The 21,941-nt window shown below is 42.3% G+C and overlaps 1 protein-coding gene and 1 long non-coding RNA gene across 3 annotated transcripts in view; one reads left to right on the forward strand and one right to left on the reverse strand.

The window, feature by feature from the left end:
• Auts2 (activator of transcription and developmental regulator AUTS2) overlaps positions 1-21,941 on the forward strand; it is an 830,583-nt gene that overhangs the window by 128,449 nt on the left and 680,193 nt on the right. The gene's annotated exons all lie outside the window — the stretch shown is intronic.
• LOC125338490 lies at positions 611-21,576 on the reverse strand. Its single transcript, XR_007208326.1, has 4 exons — positions 21,566-21,576; positions 7,627-7,638; positions 6,571-6,578; positions 611-1,063 (listed from the first exon to the last, which is right to left on the reverse strand). It is a non-coding gene; the product is annotated as an uncharacterized LOC125338490 (long non-coding RNA).

A 21,941-nucleotide genomic window follows, 5' to 3' on the forward strand; every position in this document is an offset into this window, starting at 1 on the left:
CGTTCAGTATGGGAGTGTTGGTTGCAGTCCAGGTTTAAGGTTATGATTGTCCCTCTGGCTGTGAGGCTGAGAGGGCCAGTTCAGGGCTTGTTAATTTTTTTTTTTTTTTTTTTTTTTTGCCAGTCCTGGGCCTTGGACTCCGGGCCTGAGCACTGTCCCTGGCTTCTTCCCGCTCAAGGCTAGCACTCCGCCACTTGAGCCACAGCGCCGCTTTTGGCCGTTTTCTGTATATGTGGTGCTGGGGAATCGAACCTAGGGCCTCGTGTATCCGAGGCAGGCACTCTTGCCACTAGGCTATATCCCCAGCCCCAGGGCTTGTTAATTTTTAGGCAACATTATAAACAGTGACAACATGATAAACAGTGACAACATGGACACTTTTAGCTCTAAGAATTCTTTGTTCGCTATCTCTGCAAAGGGAGAGGTTCCCATCACAGATGTGCACGAGGACAGTGTGTGGAGTATGACATGTGGTGGGAATTGTCTTCAGACTGTCCATTGAGGATTTGAACCTTAAAACTGTCCTGAGAAAAGACATCATGTGACACCACAGACTTTTTTCTTGAGGACACATGTGTCATGCTCTGAAGATAACACTGTGGTGGTTGTGTTTTGGGAATAGTTTGGGGAACTTGGAATTCTGGATTTGAATCCTGACGCAATCAGCCTCACTTTGTTTTGAAGATGTACATTATAATCTGTTGACAGTTATCCTTGAACTGGAGCCCCAAATATAGTAGTACTTCAACTTCACAGTTAATCCACATATTTCTTGGACAATCCAAGTAACTATGACCAATCTAAATACAACCTAACATTGGTTTTGCCATTTTAAAACACAATTTAGATAGCGTTATCCTATTTTCAGTTGGCATTTTTTTACTCTTGTGTTTGCAGATATCGTCCTTGAATTTCAGACTTTCTCCCTTTCCCTTTTCTTTTCTCTCACGTTCTCCCTTTCTCTTTTCCCTCTCCCTTTCCTTTCCTGGCTTGGAGTATAACCTTTATAAAATTTTCTTGATGGGCATATATTTTCACTAAATACTTTTGTTTGTTTGTTTAGCTAAAATGTCATAGTTTGGTAGAATACATGGTTCCAGGTAGGAAGTTCTTTTTCTCTTTCCACCTTTGAGTATTGTTGTAAAGACAACCCAAGTTCATATTTAGAACCCTCAGCACAGCAAGACACCTGACAGGTCGGAATAGTGGTCGCACAGTCTCTGAAAATACTGCAACTATCAGACAGTTCATGTGCGATTGTGCTGTCTATGCATTTATCTTCTTTTCTTGTTATTTTCTTGAATTTGGATTTCACTGAGGTTGAAGTGAGGGCCAATGGAAGCATCATTACTGACTTTGAAGCTAGAACTTAAGTCAGATAGGAGTTCCTGCACTTGCTAGTTGTATATTCCATTGGAAGGCCATCCTGCCTATCTGAGATACTTTCTCCATCTGTGGAGAGCTTAATTACAATATTTAGAATATCAAAGCATGGCTATGAAGGTTACAGAAGACTTCTAAAACCCTTAGCAAGGCCTCATGTAGTAGTGGTTATGTGGTAATGTTTATAGTCTGTGAAAAAATTTATTACTTTTATTTTCCAGTCTTTCCAATTTTCCTTTTTCTGTTCTAGCTGTTTCTAGTTTTACTGGCTAGACCTCAAGTCTGTGGGAAGGTGGAGTGTTTCCATGTGGCTAACTTTTTGCTCTGCTGACCTGGGCCACATGTACATGGGTGGCTTGGCCTTGGAGGTGTTCTTGGATACTTGTCTCTAGGTGGGAAAATGTTTTTCTAGGCCCTGCATTTTGCCTCTCATTTGTCTGAATTTTGTCTTTCGAGTTAGCTCTGCCTTTGGGAATGTTGCTCAATCTCTCAGTGCTTCAGCTTCCCACCTGTGATGCAGGACTGAAAGTAATAGGGTTGTGAAGGACGTGAGGAGTTGATGCCCAGAGAAGTACTCAGTTACCTGAGCTTGCATTCTTGTCCTGAGAGAGCCAAGCCGATGGTTTTCAGAATGAAAGTGCCTTCTGCTATGGCTTTGCCTTTCCCTCTGAGAACCCAGAACTTGTGTATTAGACTCCTACATGTAGATTGTCTCATCTGTCCCTTTAGAAATATTGTCAGGGATTAGATGTATTTCTTCTACTTTATTTACTATACAATGAAATGCATTCATTTAAAGCATATAGTTCTATGCATCTTGAACTGTAATCATGACCTCTGTCAAGTAGACAACATTCAGATTTGCTTTCACCTTAATAATGCCCTCATCTCCTTTCCACTCCATGTGTCATGTTTTTACCTGGCTCAGGCAACTGCTAGTCTGTCTCTGTGAAGTTCTGTTATTTGGGATTTTTTTACAAATGGCATGACTAGCCACATACTCTGTGTCTGCTTCTACTCAGACAATGTGACTGTATTGAGATTTATCTGCATTGTTGACCCAGTGCCAGGACTGTCCCTTTTGTTACCCTCTGGTTCCCAGTATTAGGCCTACTACAGGGTGACTGACCATTTTCCTGTTGATAGTTTTGTGGTTCCTTCCAGTTTCAGACCATTGTAAATAAAACAATGCTTTGTGTAGAAAATATTGCCCTTACCGCTGAGTAAATGTATAGGAAAAGACTTACGGTGTCTTGCTGCCCTGGTCACAGAGAGCTTTGGGGTGGAGTTGACCAGGTCCTCAAGAGCTAGAAAGGCACCAAACCTGTGCTATCATTTAGTTTATTCCTCCCCTGATTTCTTCTCAGCACCCATTCCAATAAACTCATGTATCCCACACTTTTAGACCACTAGGATACCCACTAGTCACTTTTTGGCTGCTATCCCATGCTAAGCAATGTCTTTTGCAAAGCCTTATATTGCAGTTGGCTACTTTTCCAGGGCAAAGTCTGGGCTCCCAGGTCCCATCCTTAGACATCTCTTTAGTTCCTGTTGCCTTAGTTGTTGTTTCCAGGCACACCACTGAGCCTTTCTCTTTGCATGTCTGTGATCAAGAGAGCAGAGAAACACACACACATACACACATACACACACACACACACACACACACACACACACACACACATACTGCATAGGTTTGCTTTGCCTGCATAGCAAAGCTGGCAGACTAGTGGGAGTACCACACCTGCTTTTTGCCATAAACCATTGTAGCTGATGTAGCTCCTTGATCCAAGGCTCTTCAGGGAACGGCGGGCCACGTAGGTGCAAACTTTTAAGACTGTTCACCTTTGTTACCTGGTGATATTTACAGATGGAGAAGATGGCAGCATGCTGCATTGGTCTGATGCTATCAGAGCCTAGGTTATGAAATTGGAAATGTACTTTGGCTGCTTTGCTTGGTTACAACCATACCTGGGCATTTTAATCAACTAGCTCTCATTGAAGTGTGCAGTTTTTCTTCTCATTACATCGGCAAGCTCTCAAATTTACAGACACCATCTCCTTGGCTAGACTAATAATACTTGGCCATTCTTGCATGCAAATTTAAATTTTAATATCTTGCTGCAGGTCTGTTGAGTTTTATGCAAATTCAAATAAAGATTATATTTTGGAGCTGTAAATTAGAAATTACATGCTGTGGGGGGAGTAATATTTGTGTGGACTTAGAACAATCTTGCAGTTTAAATGGTTCATAATATTTCTTCTAAAGAAAAGTGATTCTGAGTATTTTGTGTGTGTTTAGAAGATGGCGTGCCAATTGTGTTACTAGTAAGAAGACAATGCCAGTATACAATCAACTTTTTTAAAAATGAAATTTCACTGTTTGTCTCTTCTAAGCTATTTGGGATTGCCTGGATTCTCCTAGCTATTCATTCATTGAACATATCACTATAGAAATAATGGACTCCTGGCCCTGCTCCTGGCTTTGGTGATATGGTAACAAAGCTAATAACCTCTGTCTTTGTGAAACTTACCTTCTACCTGGTGGAAGGCAGATAGACAAGTAAACATTGGGTATTTCTGATAATGGCGGTCTGTTATGTGCAGAAGAGTACTTTAAGAGCCTGGGAAGTCTGGTATGCTTGGGGTTAGAGGTGTGGGATAACAGGGAAGAACTATCTAAGATGGCATTTATGAGAGACTAAGAGGGGATTGAGATGAGCTATGCCACTTTTCTGAGAATGTTAGTCTGGGTGTCCCCAGCTATGCTTGGGGATCAGTAAGGATGGCAATGTGATTAGAGCAGAGAGGGAGGGGCGAGTAGACAGAAAGATGTGGGGGAATGCAAAATCTATACAATAGATATTCCATGTCTTTATTTTCTTTGTCAATTAAAAGGTGCCAACTCCTGTCTAGATAGAATGCAGCGATGGAATTTTTCTTTAAAGTCTTATAAGATTTTTTCTTTAAATGTCTTATAAGGAGACATTTTTCCTAATACAAAAAACTTATTGATTCTTGAGACTCAGCCTCAGTGTAAGACATCCCTGTCCTTTATCAATAGCCTCTGTGTGGTATTAGATTCCTTATTTCAGGATGGAAGTTCTAGATTAGGCATTTGTTCTGAGTAGGAGGTAATGAACCAGTGTAGCCTGGTAGTTTGGAAAACTTTCAAACGTTACATAAAAGGTGCATGCAGGTTCTGCTACTGCAGCTCAGTAAGAGAGTATACATTGCATGAGCCCCTGGGTTCATCCCCAGCACCGAAAACTAGAGAAAGCCATTGATTGCCATGGAGCTGTCAGAGCTCTCAAGAACTTCGTCCAGTGGTAGTACTTCTGGTCAGGCTCCTCTTGACCCTTTATCCAGTCTGCAGTATAGAGACTGAAAGAGAAATCTTAATATTCAGAAGATAAACAATTACATGGAGCTGCCATGGACTGTGAAGGGAAGAGGCACAGTAGCTACTAAAATATAAGTGAGACTGGCAGTCTGCTGTCCTGGGGGGTGGGGTGGGGTGGGGCAGGGCAAGGCAAGGGCTGTGCTACATCTAGCTATGCAGGTTTTTAGAAATGTATTTCCACAGAGAACCATAGAAACTTGTTCTTTTATCTTTTTAAAAATGAAGAGAAATAACTAATCAGAAAGTACATGTAGTTTTAATAAATTTACTTAGGGAAAAATTAACATTATCTGAGAAAAAAAATCACCAACACAGCAGAAATACTAGGCTCCTCATAATGGATTTATAGTGTGAGGCCCAGGGGGAAGGGAGAAGGAGTGAGTCCTAAATGGCAGCAAGTTACCTTGTAGACTTCTGCAGATTGAAAATATCATCTGAAGAGCTGGTTGTTATCATTCTGGTCTTGGTGGTGCACACCTGGTAATCCTAGTTGCTTAGTAAGCAGAGATAAGAGGAATGAGCTTTGAAGCTGTCTTGAACAAAAAACACAAAGATGTTATGTGGAAAACTATGAGTGAAAGGAGCCTGGCTCATGCCTGTAATCCTAGCTACTCAGGAGGCTGAGATCTGAGGGTTGCAGTTCAAAGCCAGCCTAGACAGAAAAGTCCATGAGACTCTTACCTCCAATAAACTACCAAAAAGCCAGAGGTGGAGCTGTGGCTCTGGCAGTAGAGCACTAGCCTTGAGCAACAAAAGCTCATGAATAGCACCCATATCCCAAATTCAAGCCCCAGGACTGGTACAAAAAAAAGTAAAAGATTTGGGTGAGTGGTTCAAATGGTAGAGAAGGCCCTGAATGCAGCCTCCAGTACCTTACCTCCTCAAAGACGTGCTTGTTACAAGGGAATGACCTACACAGTGCACCACCTACAGCTTCATAAACAGTGACAGAGGTTATCTATTCTAGTGCCTGGAGTTACAGAGGGGCTTCAGGATTCATGTCTCATGTATTTATGTTTCTGTGATGCCGCTCACTGTCCCCTACTGCCAGCACCTTTGTTTATGAGTAATAGAATGGGTACAATTAGAGGCATATGTTTAATACCTACGTTGAAAGCATACAGTTCAGTGGTTTGTAGTAGTTATTGCAGCTATCACCTTTATTTTCAGCATTCTTTGACCTGTTCTCCCATCTTCCCTCTAGATTTCTCCATTTGTTTTTTGATATTTTGATACAGTCCTCTTACCTTAGCCTCCTGAGAGCTAACATTACAGGTGCATGCCACCATGCCTAGCTCTCTTCCACCAGACTTTATGGGCCCCCCACCATCATCTTGCTGGCAGTAGTCTGTGCTGATTTGCCTGCTGCTGGATCATGTGATTGAAATCCTTGGAACTGTTCTGTAAATAGCCATTTCAGCTTCTCCCCTGCAAGCACTTTTTCTTGGGTGCGAAGCAGTGCTTCAGCTAACACAAGGGCTCCCCATTTTATACTTGGCCGCCGTTCCTTTGCAGCTTTATTCAAACCACTCTTGCCACTGCTTAAGTTATTTGTTTTATACAAAAACAGTTCTCTCTGGCTCGCGGCTTCTCTCCTGCCATGTTGACAAATGTGGCTTCTAGTGAAATACACAAAAATAAATAACAGCTAGGGAGAAGGACGCACAGAGCTAAGTGAATTCATTTTGCCTCTTGAGTGCCATTCTCATTTATTTCGAGAACCACCCTGGCATTACGGGCAGGAAAGGGGGTGGCAGGAGAACTACAGGGAATGAAGGGACTACATTTCATTCTTGGAATTGGGCTGAAGGGGCTCTTGGGATAGAAAGCTGGAGAAGGATATGGAATGGAGGCCCTGGGGAAGCTGTAGACCCTCAGATAGTCAGATGGACAGCATGATCTCTATAACCAGTCTTCAGACTTTAGAATTGCTCCATTCCCTTGGCTTCTTAGTCTTTTGAGGAGACTCAAACTCCAGCTTGGCTGACTTGGTAGAAAATGATCAAAGTGGTGCATTGGTGCTGGTGGCTAGGGTGTGTTGGGATCTGTGGAAAAACAAAATTGTGAAGGCCCTGGAGTTTTTGGTTTTCATTCTGAAGGTCTGGCCTCCCTGGCTGGTCATACAGGGTGTAGAGAGGTGGCGATGGAGGCTGTGAGGCAAGCCAGATGCTTATAGGTGTCATTTCATTAGCTTGGTTTTCAGAACATGCACAATAGAGGTATTGTTTTGTTTTTGCTTTCCTTTCTTTAAAAAGAAATTAAAATTGTTATAATAAAGGTGATATATAAAGGGGTTACAGTTACATGAGTCAGGTAAAGAGTACATTTCTTTTTGGACAGTGTCACCCCACAACAGGGTTTTGAGGAATTGTGGTACTTGATTGCTTTTATAAAGGACATGCTAGTCCAGGAGAGGGCTAAGTTGGAAAACTTGGTGCTTGCAGAACTTTTCCAATATTAGGATAAGTAGTAGGTGTGGGAAGAAAAACATAGAGCAATAGCAAACAATAGAGGCCATGAGCAGTTTCTTTAAAAAGTAATTTGTTGCATTTCTTAAAAGAGTTTTTGTTGACTAAAATGTCCCCTAGAAAACTAAAGTGACTCACAGTATAGAGGTTTTGTTTTGGGAGTGTGTGCTAAAAATGATGACCAGTTGTTATTGACCAATTGTAATTGCCTTTCAGCAACTACCTGAGGATGCATATTGGTGAGATTGTGCCTGATAAATAGCAGCCTAATTGGCCACCCAAGGAAGTTTGTACAGCTGGAACAAGGCTTCCATATTGGGTTTTGCAGATTAATTCCAACCCATTTGTTAAGTGATTTTCAATATTGCTTACTTTCTAAATATTCTGTTTGTTGTTTTTGGTCAGTTGCTACCAGTGATGCCTCTGGAGAGAAGAGTGGAGAGGCAAGAGGGAGGGGGATGCTACTTTTCTCTCTAATTTTTTGTGTTTGGCATTTTGTTCAGTGTGGAGTTTTGTGTGATGAAGGAATTGAAGGGAAGGTCTGTTGGCAGGTAGGATGAAGAAAAGTGGGTGGAAAGATGGGCTATCTCTCTGAGCTTCAGGCACTGGCTATAAGTGACTTAGCCTGCAGGATATTCTCAGCAGCATATAAACTTCTTTAGTCTCATAGACGTAGACATCAAAAAGGCACTTGTTCAGTTTATTGGGTCTTTAAACCTGTTACTAGATACTATAATGCTTAAGATTACAAGAGTCTGAAACCAAGACTCCCTAGGATTGAATCCTGTCTCCCACTGGGCAGTGCTCAAGTGTAGAGATCTTACCTGATCTTTCTAGTATTATAGAAAGATTAATGTTATTCATTGCAATAAAGTCCTGTAGCAATGCCCACTACAAAGTCCCATGGGGTTATAGGGCCACTTTCTTTCCCCTGTAAATACTTACATCCGAGGATGATCAAGTCCTTTATGTGCATTTTTTAGTTGTTACACTGCATAGTTTTGGGACTGATTTCAGGCAGATAGTATGGTCATGTTCAGTAGATAAAGAATTTTCCCCCAATATTCTTGATCTTTGGGGAACTGGATCCTTGGATGAACTAGAAGAAAGGCATGAGTATTCAGAGGGCCACTGGATTCATAAAAGGTTAAATTTCATTATGGCATTAATCATGCAGGTGCTGATTTGCCCCTGGGTACCCTCGGTCTCTTTCTTCCTTTCATGCTCCAGTTCTTCCTTGTCTGAAGCTCACATGATGCCCTGAACCAGTAAAAGAGGTCTTACTGGCCCTTAGTTGGCCTGACTCCCACTCCTTAGAGGGCTGGCTTCTGGCCAGAGTGGCTGGTGAACTGCTGGGAGGCTGGGAGATGGAGCATGCCAGGGTGGGCCAGGCTCTGCAGAGGTGTCCTTTCTCCCAGGGGGAAGAAGCCCCACTTGTCAGAACACAGCTTCTGCTTGCCCAGATTCCTGTTTTGTAGCGTCTCTCTGGGCCCTGTGTCATGGATCCAAGCCAAGACTGTCACTTGCTGAGCCAGGAATAATACAAGAATTAGTCTTTTTCTTCTTTATACTAAGCACTAATCAATCTACAGTTAACTCTGTATCTAATTTCTGAACCCAACACCATGAATAACTGCTCCTGAATGTGTTTGCCAATAAAAGGGGAAGTTGAAGGCTTTTAATCAATGCCGCTTACAGGCAGTATGTAAGGTCACAGTCTTGTGTGAGACTTATTTTGATCAGGATAATTGTTGGGCTAAAAAATGAATGGTTTTTGAAATGGTGACACTAGTAGTTGACTCCCGGGTGAATTAATCTTTGAGGGAGTGGAAAATTGTCAATTTCATAAGAGTTCTCCTGCTCTCTGATTTTCCTGTAGGTCACTTATGGAAAAATATGGCTTTTAGGCAGAAGGCATTCTTTCTCAATGGCAAGGGAGATAGGACACTAATAATGACTTGAAGGAGTTGGTGAAGGGGGAGCAGAGAAGGAACTGGAAGCAAAGGCAGGTGTTTGGATCCACAGTGATCTGTTTATGCTGCAGCAGGTTAGACATTCTTCCTGTTAGTGTTAGTGAAGGACAAGTAGAGTCAGCCCTGAGTTGACAATTTCTGGAGAAGTTTAGTGATAGTTCTTCCTTTAGTCTCTTCTTGGTCTGATGATTTGGGGAGAGTGAGAACTGGTAGGTGATGGAGATGAATTTCCTTGTTTCTTTTACTGTTAGGATGTTGCTTGTCTTTCTAAGGCTTCTCTATACAAAATGGGGGTGCTAGTGACAGGATGCTGGGTGAGTTCAGGAGAGTTATTTCTAAAAGATGGTGTAGGTGCCAGAGAACTCCAGGGCAATTCTTTCATTGTGAATCCACAGTAGTCCTTACTGATGGTCAGTTCTGTTGTTTTGGAAAATGATAAGGACTTGGGCAAATGGTTTCTCAGAAATACTTGTTTCTAGCCTGTAGCCCAAGCAGCTTGTGCCCATTTACAGGACATCTGGCTCCCAAGATGCCTCCTGGAGCTCAGCTTTGGATGCAGGCGAGGCTTCTGGGCTTCTGATTAACTGTGTTGTAGGCCTTTACTTGCCACAGGTTGGTTCTGTACTGCCTACAGCCTGATAGTGACCTCTTTTCTTTGCTTAGTGGCCATAGCTCCTCTCAGTGACCTTTAGGAAGACAGAGCTAGACTTGCCTTTCTGTCCCCTATCACACCCCACAGGCAGCTGCCCTGGAGGAGGAAGGGCAGGAGGTTTAGGGTGGGGGTAACTACCTCCCCTTCCTTGCCTCTCCCTGTCCAAGCCCCAGCTGTGTGTGGGAATCCCTGCTGCTGAGAAGTGGGGGATCCCTCTGCACAGGTGGGAGGGAGTAAGTCAAGTTAGTGAAGGCTCTTGGTGAGGTTTTTGCAGAACAGACTTTTGTTGAAGGATGGGGAGCAGGAATGGGAATAGGAGGAGAAGAGCATATTCAGAGGCCACACAAACAGGCCCAGTGGAGGACAGAGCTGAATGGTGAGTAGAGGGTGTAAGCAGGAGCACTGGAAAGCCATTGCATGCCTGAAGTAGGACGTGTAGGGCCTATCTAGGTCATTGCTACTGCAGATATCGGGGACCTTGGGAGAGGTTTTGTGTGTTCCAAGGAAACTGATACTTGAGTGCCTGGTTTGTGCCAGGAAATCAAAGTACTCTACATTATTAGCTTCTCTGACTGTGATGATAGCAAGGAGGGGAGGTGCATGTGCCACCTTTCTGGAAGATGAGTGAGGTTCTAAGGACAGGCTGTGACTTGTGAGGTCAGGGTTTCAACCCGGCCACCCACAACTGGATCACATGTGGTCCTCAGACACAGCCTCTGGGAGTGGTTTTGCATTAACAAGTAACTTTTCAAGGACTATGTCTATTAATAGTAAAGTCAGCAGTCCAATCAGATGAGGGGGCACAATTAATTGTTCAGCTGAGAGAGCAGAGACAAGGCCAGGTTAGGTGACTTGCCAGGGTCAAATCAAGTGGTGTGGGGACAGTAAGTGGAAGGAGGCTTGGAGCTGACTGTTTTGAGCTGATAGCCCCACAGAGAAGAATCTGATGCCTTTTTTTTTTTTTTATCAGTCAGCCTTTCTTCTAGTTCAGTGGTTAAGAAAACTCTCAAGGAGATGGTGTTACATGCCTTGGGTCAAGATGGCACAAAGCATGGTGGTTTGTTGGGGTTACTCTGTTACCACACTCCCTCCTGAATCATAGATTTTAATTAAAACATGTCGCCAAAAACTAATCATCTTTATTTAGCATAGAGTACAGTACAATTGTGAGTGGGACTTTGTCTGAGAGAGACCTCACCAAATTTTTTTTCCCTTTGCCATAAGAATTTAATTACTGAGTTCATTACTTAGAAGGATTCTTTCTCTAAAGCCAGCCTGTTTCTGCTTGATTATGAGTCTCCCCTTCCTGTTGTTTGTCCTGGGATTACATGAGCTGTTACAGAGATCAACATTATGTCAAGGAGCATGGGATGTCCTTGTTAATTATATTGTGTCCCCCTTTCTTGTGTGTCAGACTCCTTTGGTTGTCACTATACTTGTGTTTCAGAGAGGTGAATGTGCTGGGCACAGTGGCTTCTGAGAGTGTGTTTGGAGCTGTGCCTCTAATCTGGATGGATACTGGCCATATGGGAGTTAAGCTGCAGGTCACTGAGTGTGTTTTGAGGGGATTCAGAAGAGCTACCTTTGGGAAGAGAGGTGCTGAGCTACAAACCTGAGTGATTTCATATGAAGGGTGACCCTGGCTACTGTGCTGCCAACATGGTACCCAGCCTTGCAAATGGAGAACATACTCTGCCAACTTCTTGCTATCTAGTGCTTTCTCTGCGTGAGCTACAGAGTAAAGATTAGTACCAGGGATGTGTAGGGGTGGATGTGGCTGTGGGGAGCACAATTGGCTGCTTGCACCACTGGAGTCTGTGTCTTATGCCAGTCAAGTGATTTAGTTTCTAGAGAGTATGCCAGGTATGGTGACAATCATTACAGTGTTATGTTTAGTCTTTTGCAAATGTGCTTACAGTTTCAACAAAGGCAGAGAAGAAAGTATAGGATGGGAAAGGAATACTTACAGATGAGCTTGTAAAGCCAAGGAAGGAGGAAACTAGTATTTGTGTGCTTGAGGAATGCTAAGTCCTTGCTTACACATCAGCAAGCAAAGATACTGGCATTGACCCCTGACTGGTTGAAGGCTTCTCTGAAGTCAGTAGAAGGAAATGTCTGAATACAGGCCTCACTCACAGAAAGGAGAGTGTCAAAACACTCAGGATTTCCTCTGCAAAGCCTCTTGTGAACTTGAAGCCTCTAATGAAATTAGCCTGTTCTTCAGGCCAGACAACCCAGTTCTTACCTTTATTCCTGCTTTTTTTTAATCTTTGTATTTTGGCCATCTTTTCCTGTTGCTTTCCTTTGAGTAATACCAATAAAAATGTGCATTCTAATGCAGGGCTTCTTGTCTAGTTACTTCTGGTTTTGTTCAGGAAGCCGAGTGGATGCCCACAATGGGTGCTAATGGGAGAATGGCTACATACTCTTTTTATATGCTTAACCTTATTGTGTTCATTTTACTAGCACATGATGTTGGTGCCTTGAACATGGGGGGATATAAGCTACCTGCATGTTGAATGAGTGCATCTGATGAGAGCTCATCTACTAGCAGCACAGAGGGTTTCTTCCAGGACCCTCCTATGGGTTCTTTTTTTTTTTTTTTTTTTTTTTTTTGGCCAGTCCTGGGCCTTGGACTCAGGGCCTGAGCACTGTCCCTGGCTTCTTCCTGCTCAAGGCTAGCACTCTGCCACTTGAGCCACAGCGCCGCTTCTGGCCATTTTCTGTATATGTGGTGCTGGGGAATCGAACCTAGGGCCTCATGTATCCGAGGCAGGCACTCTTGCCACTAGGCTATATCCCCAGCCCTCCTATGTGTTCTTGAATGTCCATGAAATGGCATTTTCATATAACCGATTCATATCTATTGTATCCTTTAAATCATCTTTAGATGACTTACAATACCTAACACAGTGTAACTTCATGTAGAGTTATTTTATATTGGCTTAGGAAATATTGGCAAGAAAGAATAAGTCTACATATTCAGCAGAGACACAATTTTTTGTGTAATTTTGATCCCTTATTTGGATTTCTATCACTGACACAGTGGACTGCTATGTACCTAGTTTTGTGCTTTAAAGGCAGTCTTTGGTCTTGGTCAGTTAAAAACAGTTTTGTTGCATTATAAATTCCAAAATCATAAGAAAAACTTGGCTTGACTTTGCTGACAGTGAAGCTTATGCAAAGACTTCTACATAGAAGAGAAAAAATAGTCCCTTTCCCCTCTCCATTAGTCTTTACCCACCACTTTGCTTTCTTTTTGCTTTGTTCTCATATTGTTCCCTTCTTTCCATCCATCCATCCATCCATCCATCCATCCATCCATCCATCCAGCTATTAGTACTTATGCAGTTTCTGTTTTGATCAAAGCACTATTCTATGTCCTGGTGATATCACTATAAACAAAATGAAGTCTAAGGGACAGGTTCAACCAAAAGTTGGATGTCCCTGTTGTGATGAAGCATTCAAAGAAGCAAGATTGGTGGGTATACAGGTGGTAAAGGCAATTATGGACCCCCCCCCACCTCCTGGCAGGGCAGGGGCTGTGATTTCATAGCCATTCTATTTATATAATTGCCCTACATAGCATTTTACCTGATGTGCAGGATTCTGTTTCGGGGAGGTTTTGTCAGTTATCTGTATATCTATCTTGGAATTAGATTAGATCTCTTTAATTTATTTGGAGAGAAAATGGGTTATACAGTATGCCTACTGAATGTGTGTTGCTATGGTGTTGTCACAGTGGTATGTACTTTGGTTGTCGTTGTTGTTCTCATGAATGTTATTTAGCAGTCTCCTTTTCAGAAACAGGTATTTCTCTTTACCTCTCTTGTCATACTGGTTGTCTCTAGCTTATTGAAGAGCAATTTAATTTTTGTTCTTCATGTTCCCCTCTCTCTATTACAACTTTCAACTATTTTAACATAAAGTACGTATCAACTGTATGAACTAAAATTGATGTTCACTTATTCACTCATTCATTTACTCATGCAGCATATGTACAGAAGAAAAGTTGTGCTTCTTTTGTGCAAATTTCAGTCTGTGAAGCCCAGAAAAATGAGGAAGTTCTCTGAGCTAACACTTTACTGAATAAACAGCAGTGAGCATTCATCTGCTGACACCTGTCTGCTTGTCCTCCTAGAACCAGTGGAATGGCTAGCATACCTCTGCTGCAAATGTCCTGGGGCAGCCTGGAGCACAAAGCTTTTCCTGAGCTAAGAAAAGCCCATCAACACATGTTCCCCTCTCTCTATTACAACTTTCAACTATTTTAACATAAAGTACGTATCAACTGTATGAACTAAAATTGATGTTCACTTATTCACTCATTCATTCATTTACTCATGCAGCATATGTACAGAAGCCCATCAACACAGTCATTGTTTACTGAAAGCTCTGTAGGCTTGACCTTGTAATTTGACTTTTAGTAACTAAAGTTATGGATGTTTTTTCTCCTTTTTTCTTTTCATTCTCTTTCTGAGCTTTTATGAGGGGGGAGAGAGAGAGAGAGAGAGAGACAGACAGACAGACAGACCTGATGAGAGAGTTGTCCTTGCTTCCCCTGTGGTAGAGACACCTGGTAGCTGTGTTCCATTCTGACTCACACTGGGCAGCTACACCCTCACACAATTAAGGACTGGCCTCCTGTCTCTTACATTAGACTAAAATAAGAGGAAAATATTGATGTGAATGCAGGTGGTGTGAGTGTGATGTCAAAGCATCTCTCTAGCCGGCACTAGGTGCCTTGCAAGTATGAGTTTTATTCATGGCAGGCCCATTGGTACTATCGTTGTCTCTACTCAGTGGATAGGAACCACACCCTGGGAACTCATACACTTAGTTTTAATTTTACTATTTCATGAGGCAGTTGACAGAATGTTTTGATAATTTATGATTAGAGCCCAGATAGCTGATGTCACTGCCTGAGAGTGGTCTTTTGGTGACACTGTTATATAATAGAGCTGTGTTAAGGCCTCCTTACTTAACCTCCCTCCCCTATTATAAAGTTTTATTTTCCAAGATGGATAAACCCTTGGAAGCTAAACCTGACTCTGAAATAATTGTTTTCAATTTTTCTGGTACATTTTATGTCTTGAGAAGATTCCATACAGAGGTTTTAAATTCCTGCCTGTGTTTGTATGTTTTGTTTTTGATTTGTAGCCTAATAAACAGAAACATCATTGCTCTTGATAATAAATTGAACATGAAAATTGCTTGTTTCTTGATGAGCTTCATCTGATCTGAATAGAAGAAGTACAAATCTGACCAAAGTGTGATTCACTTAGGCAAACTCCTGACTTATCCAGTCTCACTGGAGATGACTTTTGAAGAGGAGGATTTCTTTTATAATGAGAGCAGGGGACCAAGGTTCCACTCATAGAGAGGGCTCCCTTAATACATTTCACTTTTTCTTACAGATCACTGCTTTTTAGAGAGGCTGGGTGGAAGATAGAGAAACCTTACTCTTACATGGAAAGAACTTTCACTCATTCCAAAAAATTACAAATGACATGACGATATCCTCAGGTTAATCTTATACACTAGTTGGGAAAGATTTGGAGGTGCAAAGAACTTGAATTTACAAATAGTTGCAGTCTCTTTGGTTTAATATGAAAGGTATGTATCAGTGAAGATGGCTGCATGTAGACTCTTTGGCATACATTTTTCCAAGATTCAGCTAACTTCTCATTTGTGTCTGGCTGGCTTGGCTCTGTTTGGCATACTGGAGTCCATGATCTAAAAAAAATCATTGAAATAAACATGTTTCAGCTGAATGCTGGGGCTCTTGCCTATTACCAAGCATTCCAGAGGCTGAGATCTGAGGATTGAAGTTCAAAACCAACTTGGACAGAAAGGTCCTAAGACTTACCTCTAGTTAACTGGCAAAAAGTTGGAAGTGGAGGCATAGTTCAAGTGGTAGGGTTTTAGCCTTGATCAAAGAAGCCAAGTGACAATGAAGGCCCAGAGTTCAAGCCCCAGTACCATCATATACAAACACACAACATGCATTTCAGCTGCCTGGAATGCCCTTAAACGGACTCATTGCCCTGCTTGAGGGAAGCTGTGCCAAGTTTATGTTTATCATAGAATCCAAATTCAGCGGCTGCACAGCACCATCTTGGTCCATGTGCCATTCTTGGTGCTATATAAATGTCATATCTCCCACCTCTGGGAAATGATGCTTTGGGCTTACTGCTTGTTTCTTAAGGCAGTGACTGGCTGATGGGACCCTGATATCTGTTGCTTCTTATCATTTATTGGTTTAGTGAGTTAGTTTGCCTTTCCTTTGGTGCCAGATTCTTCCTGTGTGCAGTGTGTATTTCTCTGATGTGGATTGGTTCAGATCACTGAGGAGGTTGGGAAGAAGTGCCCTGGAATAACTTTGTGACATCGGAGGCTCCCTTTGCTCTTGCAGTAGAGCACAAGGCTGGAGGAGCTAGTAACTGAATCCAGGCAGCAGATGAGAGATAACATCCTTTCTGGTGAAGACAAAGGTCTTGGGGCTTAGTGCCATTCCTGTCCTGACTTGCACACTGGATCTTCTATTACTCTGGATGGTAGACTTTTGGGTTAAATGATATTAAAAATTATTCAGCACATTTATTATGTTGCTTCTGTGCCAGGTCCCATCCTTGTTCCTGAGTTATTGTGCTGTGCAAGAGAAAGAAACCTGTTAACTTTTGGCATTCATTATTCAAGGGCACTAGAGTTTGAGATGCTGCTGCTGGTGTATTGTCCTAGATTTAAGTCCTAGGTGGCTGTCCCAGTTACTGAAGTTTCCAGTGTCTCAGTTTCCTCACCTGCAGCCTGCTAATTGTAGTATCCTAGTTTTGTCATTTCTCACCCTGTTGTTTTTTTTATAACCAATATTTTATCTTTATTATGTGCTGATTGATTCAGCCATGGTGACCAATATCTACATGGTTTATTTTAAATTTTATTTTATTCATTTGCTGGTCCTGGGGCTTGAAATCAGGGCTTGAGCACTGTTTCTGAGCTTTTTTGCTCCCTTTCCTGCCTGGCTTTGAACTGCAACCCTCAGATCTCAGCCTCCTGAGCAGCTAGGATTACAGGTATGAGCCATTGGTGCCAGGGTTTAAATTTTACTTTATAATTGACATGGAAAGTGTATTTATAGGGTTCAGTGTGGTATTTTGACATATGTATACCTTGTGCAGTGACTAAATCAGGGTAAGCAGCATGCCTATCACCTACAACATCTAAAATGGAATGAAACATACTAAATTACAGCTACTTAGGGTCACCTTATAGAATACTGGGACAGCTCTCCTAGACTCTGGTAGTCACTATTTTACTCTTGTCTTTATGAGATAGGTCTTTCTACTTTCTACAAGAGTGAGAACAAAAAGTATTTTTTTTTTCATGGCTGCCCAATTTCACTTAACATAATCCCAGTTATCAGAGGAGGTGGAAGTAGGAGGATTACATTTTGAGACCAGCCCAGACAAAAGTATGAGGCGGTATCTGAAAAACAAACTAAAAGCAAAAGAGCTAGTGGCATGGTGCAAGTGGTAGAGTACTTGCCTAGCCTTTGAATTTAATCCCTAATGTTGAAAGATAATCATGTAGACAAGTAGCTTTGTTAGATGATAGGTGGGTAGGTGGATAGGCAGGCAGGTAGGCAGGTAGGTACATAGTAGGTAGATGAATTTATAGGTTACATTTCATTTTCATTATGAGATGGGCTGGTGATGGGCATGCTTAGGCGTTTAGAGTTATTGTTGAAGCTGTAGTAGTGAGTAAAGGATGCCATGTGATAGAAATTTAAAACTCATGAAATTGGAATCCTTCCAGGTTTTGAGAAGAAAAGGAAAAAAGCCCCTTATGATGCAGTGCAACTGCAGTTCAAGCCAGTCAAGAGGACTGTTTGAGTCCAGAAGTTTAAGGACAATCTGGGCACCTTTGTGAGACCTCTCCTCCCCCAGCCCAAACAAGGAAATCTGTATCTGGAAACATAGAACTACCTAAAGTTTCTCTTGTATTTTAGACACCAGTTGGGTATAGGCGAAGGGACTTCTTGTCTTTATGTGCTTCTTAGTAATGCTCACCATTGTGTAAGAAGCGCCTTTTCGTTTGTGTGAAATCATAATACAGAGCCTGTTCTACCATACTGCTCTGTCAGAAAGCTCAGAAGACCCAAGCTACTTAATCAGGCAGAAATAGAAGGAGTGAAAGTCGGGTTTCATTTTCACACCTCTAAATGAGTGACTGCAGAAGTGAACTTCACAACAATAATGCCACCTTATTGTTGCATCACACCTTTTAATGAGGAGTTTAAAAATATTTAGGGTGAACCTTTGTCCAGATGCTTCACTTGCTTCAGTGCAGTTGAATGGTACATCAGGGTGACACTTGTGCCGTGCTGAAGAACCAGGAGCACATAGCTGCCTGGGGACCTGGGAGACACTGCCACCCAGTGATATATCTGGGAGGGCGGGCAAAGGCTTCCCAGATAGAGGGGTATAGCGTCCTCTCAGATGCATGCTGCGGGTGTATAAGCCAGGGCTGGGGTGAGTGTAATAAGTGTCTATTTTAAGTGACTGAATTTCACAGAAAGAAACCTCAGCATTTTCAGAAAGATCAAGAGAATAGCATTGTCATAGCCACAATGCTTCCTGTCCTAGTTTGTCATCTGGTTCCACAATTCGAAGAACCTCCACAAACCTGAGACCCCAGATTAATGTCTTATTTGTATTGCTTAATTTATTGTTTGGTACTTTAAGGAGCTTATTTGGAGTATTAGCTTGATTGTGACATTCCCAGGTAAACAAACCAAAACATTACAGTGTACCTCATAAGCATATATATATATTTATTATTTTTCAATTATAATTTAGATTCTTGAAAAATAAAAATAAGTGGCTGAACTTATATCTAGCTCCCTACCTTTATAGGCCCATGTGAAATGTACCTCCCTGTTACTTCATCCCTGATCACTCTTGACTAGCTGTCACTTCTCTCTATCACATTTCAGAAAGATCTGTATTAGAGTGTGACTGGGTTTTTATCCCAAGCTGACCATTTGGCTATTTGATCTTGGGCACATGAATGCTTTCTTGAGCCTTCTTGTACAGCGTGGTGTTCACAAGGTCTTAATGAGAAGAGTTAGTACACATAATACGTGATTGCTGTGTGCCATTGCTATCGAGCCATCATTATGATATCCCCTCTCCAACTGCTAGCTCATATCTCATAAGCTGCTTTGCTGTACTGATGTGTTCAGTTAACTGCCTGCCTTTGGAATGGGGTACTCCTGGGTCCTCCTGGTCCTTGCCAATGCCTAACCTGATAACTTGGACATTGTAAGTAGCCAGTGAACATCTTGGATTGAGTTCATCTATTATTTAGTTAAGAGTTTGCAACAAAGTGTAGTCTTATTGTGCCTTTGCAAACCTTTGAAGTTTGATTGAGGCAGAGCTCTTACCACATGAATGGAGAAGAAGGCCAGGCACTTGAGGGTGTAGACTTCATTCTGTTCTTGTTGGTACTACTGTCGTACATGAGATGGCTCTTGATAATTCTGAGTAATTTAGGCCAAGCTAATACTCTGCAGTAATTTCCTGAAGTGCCAGGGCTGTGATTTATGTAGTCTAGCCCTGTCAGCTGATAGGAGCCCCGGAGACCCTGCCGTGTTCAGGACTTCTGCATGCCTGCCAGAGGAGCTGCTTTTGTTCCAGAGTCGCTTGAAGTCCTGTGGTGATGAGAGTTGAGTGTGAGACCAAAGGGGCTGGATATGAACTTAACCCCAGCAAACAGCTGGGATGACTTCAACTGAGAGGAGCACATTTTGGCTGGCTGGCATGTAGGTTGAAAATATGGAATTAAGATGTGAGTCTGCTGAGAATGTGGGGAGGGGCATTAAATAAGGTTGTGCTCTGCCTTCCAGCTATGTTAGGAGAGCTGTATTTTCTAATGTAGGCACCCAACAAAAGCAAATCTGTGTGACTTCACTTGATCAGTAGACTCAGTTTACATCAGCAATACAATACTGCTGAGATTTTTCTGGGAGGGGAGCATAATACTGGGGTTTGAACTAAGCCTTTGTACTTGCTAGGCAGGTTCTTTACCACTTGAGCCATGCTTCCAAATCTTTGTGCTTTAGATTATTTTTTACATGTGGGTCTCACCTTTCATTGTCATTTCCACACATTTACATCATATTCCAATCAACCTCACTCCCTTTACAGTATCCCTGGCCCCCTGACCCCCTGGGCCTGGAATTCTTGTGTGGAGTTGACCTCCTACCTGTGCCATTGCTTAGCTAGGATTACAAATGTATACCATCATGCCCAGCTTGTTCTGTTGAGATGAGCCTTGGTAGCATTTTGCCTAGGGTGGCCTCAAACTGTGATCTTCCTAAAATGTGCCTTCTAAGTAGCTTCAGTTACAGGTGTAGATTTACTTAATACCATATGGTCATTTCTAATCAGAAAGTGTGGTATGAACTCTTTTAGTAGTGGAATTCCTTTCTGTGTGGGCCTGTTCATACTGAGACCTCAGGAGTGCCATTTAATGAAAGTGCAGGATGAGTATCATTCACATTTTCTCCTATGTCAGCTGTTTATGAGCATGGTCATTTGCTGATTCTAGCATGTACAGTCCCTCTGAGACCTTAGCAGTACTAGTCACATAAGGTTTAAACTTCACATCATTCTGGATTCTGTCTAGTGTGCCTGTTACTTAAAATTTCTGTATGTTCATATCTTTCAAGGGCTGATTAAGTGCCACTTTGTGAAACTTTCTTAGACCATCCCCAGGCAGGCTTGTTACTGCATCCAGTGAGCCACATTCTTCATCATTATCCCTGAACCTGGCCCCATGCACTGTACAGGCCCAGACATGGCAATTGCCAGGGTGTATCCCATTCAACTCTAGTACCCTCTGCAGGGTTCGAGTTAATCTGCTGTCTACTGCAGTTGTACAGTGAGTGTTTGATTTTCAACACACAAGACTGGTGCAGTGCCATGGGGTAGATTATTATCCATAACCATGACAGTGTCCCTTAACTATTTGGCTACATCTAAGCCAACTACTTTCTCATCCTCTCATGCCAGGCTGTAGAAACCAAAAGAAAGAAGGAACATAGGTCACAAAATATTCAGTACTTATTTTATGCTGGGTCCTTTGCTTATATGAACTCATTTAATTTTGTGTTAACTTAGCTGTATATATTTTAGTTTTTAAGTGATGAAATCAATAGCAAGAAGGAAGCTCACCTGTCAGTTCAAGCTTAGGTAGACTACCCTGTGAATTCATCCTTTGTGTGACCTTTGTGAGTCCATATTCTAATTCCAGCCTTGTAACACTGCTTTATCACCAGCTCTGATTTGCAAGATGTGAGGTGTAGGAAGAAGAACCCAACAGGAAACTAAAGTGGGGGAGGGGATCTTGAGCCCTTGATAAAACTGGGTTGAAGAAGACAGTCCTCAAATAAAAATAGAGCTGAGGATCCCTGGCTCCTTGATAAAACTGGAGGATGGAGAGAGACATTGAGCCTTTGTATAAAACTGGAGTGGGGAGTCCTGAGCCTTTCTTGAAATTGAATGTAGGGAGAAGGGATAGAGTGCTTATATAAAACTGGAGTGGGGGAGTCCTTGTATGAAATGAGCAGATTTCAGTCATTCATGGGAATTGGAATGGAGGGAGTAACTAGTACAAGTAGAACAAGAAAAATAGAGGATGTGTTCTGCTGTTGGACTGGGGCTGAGTGGCATCTCTGCCTTGATTGTGAAGGAGCAAAGCTGAGGGAAGACCTGAGAGGATGAGGTGGCTACAGAGGCATGTTCCATTATTACAGGCAGGGGTTTAGGTATTTCATAGCCTCCAAGGAGGACAGGGAAATATATGTGTTCTGATGGGATGGATGAGTAAGGTCCAGTGCCGGCTATCTTCCCAGACTGGGCCATGAATGGTCCTGCCATGCACACGTGAGGTGGAGTGTGAACCCCCCTGTGTTGATGTCTGCTATTTCCCCACCCTGTGCACTGAAGCAGACCATGAAGGAAAGATCAGCCAACATCTCCATCCCTTGATGCCCAGAT

Source organism: Perognathus longimembris, chromosome 1 (assembly GCF_023159225.1).
Source record: "Perognathus longimembris pacificus isolate PPM17 chromosome 1, ASM2315922v1, whole genome shotgun sequence".
NCBI classification, from domain to species: Eukaryota; Metazoa; Chordata; class Mammalia; order Rodentia; family Heteromyidae; genus Perognathus; species Perognathus longimembris.